Source organism: Asparagus officinalis, chromosome 7, assembly GCF_001876935.1.
Source record: "Asparagus officinalis chromosome 7, Aspof.V1, whole genome shotgun sequence".
Lineage (NCBI taxonomy): Eukaryota > Viridiplantae > Streptophyta > Magnoliopsida > Asparagales > Asparagaceae > Asparagus > Asparagus officinalis.
Window position 1 is genome coordinate 115,099,203 of NC_033800.1, and position 8,877 is coordinate 115,108,079.

Genomic DNA, 8,877 nt, shown 5'->3' on the forward strand with positions numbered 1-8,877 from the left:
ATGAATTTTGGGTTTTGGCTATGCATGAAGAATTAAACAATTTTCAAAGAAATAAAGTTTGGAAGTTAGTTCCTAGACCTAACAATGCTAGTGTTATTGGTACTAAATGGGTTTTTAGAAACAAACTTGATGAACATGGCATTGTTACTAGAAATAAAGCTCGTTTGGTTGCCCAAGGATACAATCAAGAGGAGGGCATAGACTATGATGAAACCTTTGCACCGGTTGCAAGGTTGGAATCTATTAGGATGTTTTTGGTATTTGCTAGCTTTAAAAATTTCAAACTATTTCAAATGGATGTTAAAAGTGCCTTCTTAAATGGTTTTATAGAAGAGGAAGTGTATGTTGAGCAACCCCCCAGTTTATAGATCATGCTTTTCCTAATCATGTTTACCGGGTACAAAAAGCTTTATATGAGTTGAAACAAGCTCCTAGAGCTTGGTATGCTCGCCTCTCTAGTTTTCTTATTGAAAATAGTTTTTCAAAAGGATCAATTGATAACACTCTTTTTGTGAGAAAAAGGAAAAATGATTTCATTTTAGTTCAAATATATGTGGATGACATTATTTTCGGTGCTACTAATGAATCCTTGTGCAAGGAATTTTCTAAAGTAATGCAGGATCACTTTGAGATGAGTATGATGGGAGAGCTTACATTTTTTCTTGGGCTCCAAGTCAAGCAAACTAAGGAAAGAATCTTCATTTCACAAAGCAAGTATGCGAAGGAATTGGTGAAGAAATTCAATTTGGAGAATTCTAAGCATGCGCCTACTCCCATGACTACTAGTGTTAAGCTTGATGCGGATGAGAGTGGTGAAGATGTAGACCAAAAGCTATACCGAGGTATGATAGGTAGTCTTCTTTATCTCACCGCTAGTAGACCCGATATCATGTTTAGTGTGTGTGCATGTGCACGTTTTCAAGCATCTCCAAAAGCATCTCATTTAATTGCGGTTAAAAGGATCATTAAGTATGTTAATGGAACTTTTAACCTTGGTTTATTTTATCCAAGAAGCACCTCTTTTGATTTATATGGTTTTTGTGATGCTGACTTTTCCGGATGTAAGGTAGATCGCAAGAGTACTAGTGGAACATGCCAATTCTTAGGAAATTCACTTGTTTCTTTTGGGCTTATGCACTATGTGAAAGTTCAACATTGCTTGCTTGTTTAGTTGCATTTTGCATCTTTCTTTACCCCATTTTTTTATGGTGAAAAAGGGGGAGAGAAATCTCCTCATTTGTTGCATATACTTAGGGGGACTCATAGATAGGGGGAGCACTTATCTATAAGCTATTTTTATTTTTATTTTTTTGCTCTTATATAATGGTTGGTTGTCATCATCAAAAAGGGGGAGATTGTTAGCCCTTATGTTTTGATGATGTTTTACAACCACCATTATCGGTACTAATGGCTTATTGAGTGCAAATGTAGTAAATTCATTTATCAAGCTTGTTAGTGCCATAAATGGAGGATTGGATAGAACATACGCTATAACGATGATATCCAAAGGAGGAGGAGGCATAATGATGAAGCAATGTTATTTCAAGAACAACAAATTCATATAGAAGCTTCATCAAAATTAAAGCTATATCAAGACTCAAGAACTTTATTCTATGTGAGGATATTAGCTAGTTTTTATTTTCTCTCTAGTGCTAGAATGTAGGCAAAGAGTTACTGATTTTACTTGAAGCTATTGGGAATCACACACACGGTTTTCATACTTATGTTTTTAAGCGTTTTTCACAAAATACTATTTTTCACAAGTATGAGGACCTATCTGCAAAATTCTTTTTCCAAACAGTTTGTTTTTAGTATTAAAAATATTTTATAAAGTTTCATAATTTTCAGAGGTCAAATAAATATTTTGCAAATGTTTTAGTTAAGTCAAAAAAATCAGTTTCTACAATGTATCAGAATGCGGTCGACCGGACCGGTCGACCGCACATATGATCATTCGTTACTGAGCTCCAGAGAGGTCGTCGGTCGACCGATGCGGTCGACCAAAATCTTGATTTTATATCGGTCGACCGCGCCAGTCGACCGATGATGGCTCTGCTTGTTTTCTAAGTTTTCGGATTTTTGGGCGGTCGACCGAAACATTTTTTCGGTCGACCGAAAATCCCTTCGGTCAACCGAAATTTTTCTTCGTTCAGCCGCGACTTTTTTCAAATGGTCGATTGCCTCGTTTGCTGTGCTTTCACTTAACCGTGTTTGACACAGTCTGTGGTAATGGTCTGAAAAGAAGATTATTTTCTTAATTGGGAAGATTGGGTTGTGTTTTTAAAATGTTTAATCTCTTCTATTTAAACCCTTTCTCCTTCATCTTCCTAGTTGCCCTAACGTTTGCAAAAACCAGAGAGACTGCTGTCTTCCTGAAAAAAAAATTTCAAATCTGTTTTCTCTGTGGTTTTTGTGTGTGTTCACTTCCAAGCTTCAGTAATTCTTCTCTTTGCCATAGGGGCTGTGTAAACAGAGAGTCTTGCATCTTTTCTTCTACTGTGTGAGTGAGATCTTGTGTAGATCAACTGTGAGGGAGTGTGATCTGTTGAGATCAAACTGTGTAGTGAGAGATCGTGTGGGATCGCTGTGTAGACGAAGTTCCGGCTTCCAAACCGGGTGTGTAGTGGATTTCTCCTCGAGAGTGGGGAGCGGGGACGTAGGTCAGCGGACCGAACCTCGTTAACACATCGCGCGTCAAAGGATAATGATTCTTAACCCTATCTCTTTTACTTTAATCGCATTACTGTTTTGTGGTTTGCTTGTGTTTAATTTTTATTGCATATTAGAGCCTCTTGACCCTAATCACCCCCCTCTAGGGTCCAACATCTATCTCACAATTTGTGAGTTGAGTTCGACGCCTATACTGTTTTTTAACATAGGCATTTATGGTTGAACTTGATAATTACTTATTTTTTCAGTTGAATTTCTCTCGAGGGAGTTTAGCGATCATTCGGTAGAGGGCCGTTGCAGTGAGGCTTATGCCTCTACTGATGAGCCAATCCCTATTCCGGTGGCTCCTCAGTTTGCTCCGGCTATCCCGGAAGAGCTTCCACGATTAATATGGAAAGGAGAGCGCCATAGTTTACGACAACTTATCACGGATGCGCCGTTAGTGAAGGACCCAAGTTCTACGCACCCGCTACGAAAGCCAGATTATTTGTTTGGGGATTCCATAGAAGATCCCGCCGCCGTTTTTCTTAGAATGGAGCAGTGGCTGCATCACGATGATGGTGGCCATCTCTACCTTCCTCCTATTCCTCGCCACCGTTCACTTGCCGAGCTCCGGTGTCAAGCTGTCCCTCGGGAGATGTCATGGAGATTAACGGAAGAACATGAGCGCATTCGTTGCGGCTACATTACTCGTGGCACGGTTGGCTCAAGTAATCGGAATTGGATAACGGGGTTATATCCGAGGATTACATGATTGAATGATCCACCCAAAGGCGGGATCTTCACTGATGCAAACACTGTGAAGAATCGGCTTGCGGCTTTGGGCCGAGAAATGCCAGCGACCGGTCATCGATGCTATGGCTGGGTACACTCATCAGATAAACTATGATGGACCTGTTTGAGCTACTACATCTTAGATCGATTTGGTGAGGATTTGAAGGCTGGTGGTTTATATGCAGCCGTTCGTGCCACCACTTATGGACTGACAATGAGCGTTCCCCATTTCTTGGCGCTGCTGGAACTCTACAATCCTGACGCCAATACGTTTCTGACTAAGCACGGGTGTAGGCATGTAAAATTGCTTATAGGTCCCTTAACATGGCTCGGCACAAACCGACGAACCAACGAGGCGACGAGGTTAACGCGGAATGCATCCATTCGCGTGCGGAATCAAGCCAACGGTTCGGGGAGTCAACGAGTCATCCAAACAAGAGCGGACTCGAATGAACCACGACCGAATCAAGATTGGTTTCGGACTCGAACTCAGAAGTGGATCTACTGCCTAATCAGGAATCCGACTTACTGCCAAATCAGATCAACGAATCAGAGTCTGAATCAATCAAATCATGGACAGAACCGAAAAGACGAAAACACGACGGAACCCAACACCAGGGGGGGGCTCGGCCTGAGCCGAGCCACCTCTGGGTGGCTCGGCCAAAGCCGAGCCACCTTGAGGTGGCTCGGCGCGACGCCACCTTGAGGGTGACCGGCAAGGCCGAGCCACCTCAGGTGTGGCTCGGCCAAAGGCCGAGGCCACCTGAGGTTGGCGCCAGATCTGGCCCGGCCGCACAGTAAAGGAGCCTATACAATAGGCCCCCATTTTGTTTCATTTCAGAAGGTTGAATGGAGAGCGAACTCTGCCGAATGAAGATGCAGCTCAGAGTTCGAAGAGCTTGAGGGACTTGAAGACTTCAGACGTGATTCTCGGTGAGCGTCCACGTCACAAAAGCAGGATTCGAGAGAGGTAAATCAGATCTGAATCTACACGAGCGACAACAACCTCCGATCAAAGCTCTGCCTTGATCGCCCAGAACTAAGCGTACTATTTCCTTGTGAATTCAATGTACCCATCGTGCTATTATTTCCTTTGTGAAATGAATACCGGCTCGAACGTGTAATTCCGATCCGGATCTAGACTCGCGCGGTGTCCTAGCGGATTAACCCGGCTCGTAGCGTGCTAAAGAACCCACACAAGCAGGTAGCGACCGCAAAACAGCAGCTCACGATTTGCTTAAAGGGGAAAGGTTAATCTTTTTTTATTTTTTTGTTGATTTCGTTGCTAACCGGATTCTAAAAAAACCGGATCTTTTTAATAAAAAAAATCAATTACTGAGATAACGAGAATTCAAGGGAAGGCAATTTTCACCGCAGACAAATCTGGCGGACCACAGTGGGAAGCCGCCGATCTCGCCTGCCGCGAGATCTCACGTCGCAGCCGCGGATCTCGAATCCCGGTCATGGAGGAGGTACGAGTATGAATTCGCACCAAGCAGTTCGAGGATACTTCGTCCTCGTCCGGAATCAACCCTCCCCCAGCAAGTCCAAGAACGCTCTCCGAGGAGAAAAGCTTCGTTGCGTCGAAGAAGTTTCACGAACGCCAACGAAAGCTCTCACCCCGGCTGCACCGCCAAGTTACCCGGGTGATGTTCCTCACCGACCTCTAACGAGGTCCAACTATTCTTGTCAACGCTTCTTTTACTGTTGAGAAGGCGTTGATGACTCTCTCAAAGAGAGCCCGCAGAGGCGATCGTCAGCCGCCTTGCGGCGAACATACTCGCTAGGCGATGCGAGTCTACGGACGAGTCCGCTACAACGCGGATCTGAGAGATAGGGGGGGGGGGAGAGGGCCAAACAAGCCTCAACAACTGAAGAATGGCGCGATCTCTCCAAGCCGCCGGCGATTACGAATGGATCGAGTCAAAGACGAAACGTCGACACTCGAGAGCGATCACCAAACGCCGGCCATTACTTGCACAAGCAAAAATTCTTGTGCAGGAGGCCAAGAAATTAGAGAAAGAAAGAGTGGCCAAAAAGCCATTACCAACCCGCCAAGTATGGAGGCCGAAGCAGCCTCCAACAAAAGTTCAACCACCGGCGAATCAACCCAAGTCGTCGATAATCCCAATAGCTTCTCCGGGAGATCATGCAGAATCATCCCAAAGGAAGAAGCCAGTCTTGGAGCGCCTCGGTCCGATTCCCGACGAGAGAGGCAAAGCTCCTGTTCAAGATCGTTTGGGCCCGGTGAAGAAGCCCCGGGCGACGCAACATGCTGGGGGGTCGCCGTCACCTCCAACATGACAAAGAGACCAGGGCAGTCATGCGCACTAACTTGCGCATTGAAGTCCAGGAGCCCGCCGAGAACTCACGCCCAAAAAGGCATGTTTCGAGGCACGTCCTCAGATGGAAACATTATCATCTGATAATGATTGTGTTGTACCTGAGAAGGCGTGCCCGCACACGATAGGTTACTCTGACTGTCAAAATGACGAGTTGTACTATCGTGCTGGGGGTACGAATAAAACCAGGAAAAGGAGTCCCCAAAAACAGGAAACTCAGTGCCCCTGTTCCAAACTCATTCGGGCAGTATTATCTGAATGCAGCTGTATCAAGGCGGTCCCCGAACGAGTTTCGGTTTTCGAAAGGCTCAGTACCGAAACGTCGAAGACAAGGCCTAGGCGTTTCCAACGAAGAAGAACGATGGTTGAAGAGGGAGAATTTCCGAGGGTCACCACTAATATGACCAGCAGAGGGACATCGGCGCGAGATAATCTCGAGTCAATTCTGAAAGCATCCCGGCCTAGGACCCATTTGCAGTCCGGAACCATCAAGCGAGCAACCTATGGTAGGGTTCGAACAAGGCTCCCTTCAGAAGATGAAGAATCTGATGCCGGCTCCGCGGTCGCATCAGATAATACAGTATCCAGCGAGGGACAACCCCGCGAGGCACTTATGATAAGTGCGGAGCAAGTGGCCAAAATGCTTGAAGACGCCTTAGCTAAACAACAGGAAACCTTCAGGTTCGAAATACAGATGGCCATGCAAAACATAAGAGAAATGCATGACCAGCAAATCCAGGCATTGACGAACCAGCAAGGCAAACCAAGTCGTCGTAACCCGGTGAATCTGGAAGACGAAGACACTAATGAGACGCATAATAATCCTCCCGTCAATGCAGGGGGTGGTAACGAGAATGTCAACGCAGACTCAAGTGAAAACTTGAAAATTAAAAATCTCGAGAGCAAAATCAACACGTTGATTTCCGCTCAAGAAACGAAGAAAACAGGCATTCCTTGTCCATACCCAAGAGAGTGAGGTGAACAAATGGGATGATATGGAGACTAAGTTCCTCGCCAACTTCTTCGACGACGACACAGAGATATCCATCGGGTCGTTGCTTGATGAGAAACAGAAAGACGGGGAATTGGTTGACACCTTCGTCAAGAGGTTCCGGAACAAGGCGATGAACTGTCGGGACCCGATCACCGAGGAATTCATCCTCCAGACGTGCCACAACAACCTCGCACTGGACGTGTTGGAAGCAATGGGGACAGCACCGTCCAAGACATGGAAGGATCTGAAGGTCCGAGGAGAGCAAGCCGAGAGATTCCTTAGAAGAAAGAAGGCGGAGAGAGGCCAACAGGCGAATAATGCTCCGCAACAGAATTTCGTCCCACGGGGGAAAGGTAAGGCACATGCTAATGCAGTTGATGCTAACCAAACCTTTTAATTGCAACCTCAGCAACAACAACAGCGGCAGCAGCAACGAGCGCCGCAACAATCGCAGTCACAATGGCAACAACGACCTCAGAAGCAGAAGTCTTCAGAGCCAAGATTTCCCAAAGTGTACTCCTTCAAAGATGACGAAGTTCCCGGCATCTTTAAGTACCTGTTGGAGAACAATAAAATTCAGCTGCCAGCGATTGTGGATCAAGAAGGGGCTAACAAAGTGACAGATCCGAGGTATTGTGCATACCATAGAGCGGTCCATCACCCTACGAAGTCTTGCTACCACCTCAAGGACAAGATCCAGGCGCTAATTGATGTAGGCGTCATAACCCCGAAGTCGTCCAAGAATGTTGGAGCAAACGCGGTTTCAATCAGTTTTGGATCAGTGCCCACGGTGTGGTTTGAACCAAAACGCATCACCAAAGTGGGAATGAAGACAGTAAACGACGACCCGCATGGACAGCGCCAAAAAGGACTTGTGCCACATACAGCTCCAAACGGCGAAATCCTCTGGGTTCACCCCGACCTGATTGAAGATGAACAATGGGCTGGATCGTCATCCAAGAAGAAGTCCAAAGGGAAAGGAAAGTCTTGCTGCGGAGTCTCTGCTATCCCAGGGGAAGATGACGAAAGAATCCTAGCTTTTCCGCTCTCCGAAGAAGAACAAGAAGTTCTACACCGGGGACCAGCCTAGTGAGCAGGGGGTGAGTAAACGGGGACCAGCCAAAACTCTCACGGAGATGGGAGTGATTACAAGTCCTACACCGGGTGAAGAGGCTTGACGACAGTCGGTGAATAAACTGAAAGAGAAGAATCCCCAAGAAGTTCAGAATCCGAAGCAGTCTCGTTTCAGTCGCCCGATTGGAAAAGACAAACCGGAAAAGCTCAAAGACTCTGCAAGCCTTCGATATAATGGCTCAACTAGCCAACATTCCAGCACGGATAACACTATATGAATTGCTGCGGCTGTCCAAGGAAACCAGGGAGGCTTTGCAAGAAGCTTTGGCCAACACTTTGCCTTATGCATGGCCTTGGCATTCCAGTCAGCAAGTTGGCGTCTACAGGCACGGTCATTTACGGATTCAACACCAGCGGGTCAAGGCCTTTGGGAAAGATCCGGATAAAGTGCCAAATGGGTGATCTGAAGACGGAGGTCACGTGTTACGTGATTGATGCTGAGACATCATATAACTTACTACTGGGTCGGCCTTGGATCCATAGTAATGTTATAGTTCCCTCCACCCTACATCAGTGTCTGAAATATGTCGACACTGATGGAAGGGTCAGGACGGTGGTCGCGGATAAACAACCATTTAAAGGGTTTGAGAATTATTTCACTGATTCTCTCCTTTATGGTAACGAATCTGATACAGAACCATCAGTCCAGGGCACGGACAGCGGAGGATAAGCTGATTCCGAAGCCGGATTCGATTACGATGGTGGTTTTGTTTTAAATGACATTGAACCCTTTGTAATCAATCTTGACGATGATCAATCGTCAGATGGCAGTTGTAACTGGCAACTTGCCACTAATGAAATAAATAATGATTTAGAGTACTCCTTGTCTCTTGATGATGTGATAACAGAATTGTACAATAATACCGATTTGTATATGCCGCTTCGATCATCCTATGTAACAAAGGAGCGCCTCCAGCATTCTTTCGGAACAACCATGATCATCCCGAACAAGATAGGAGGTGC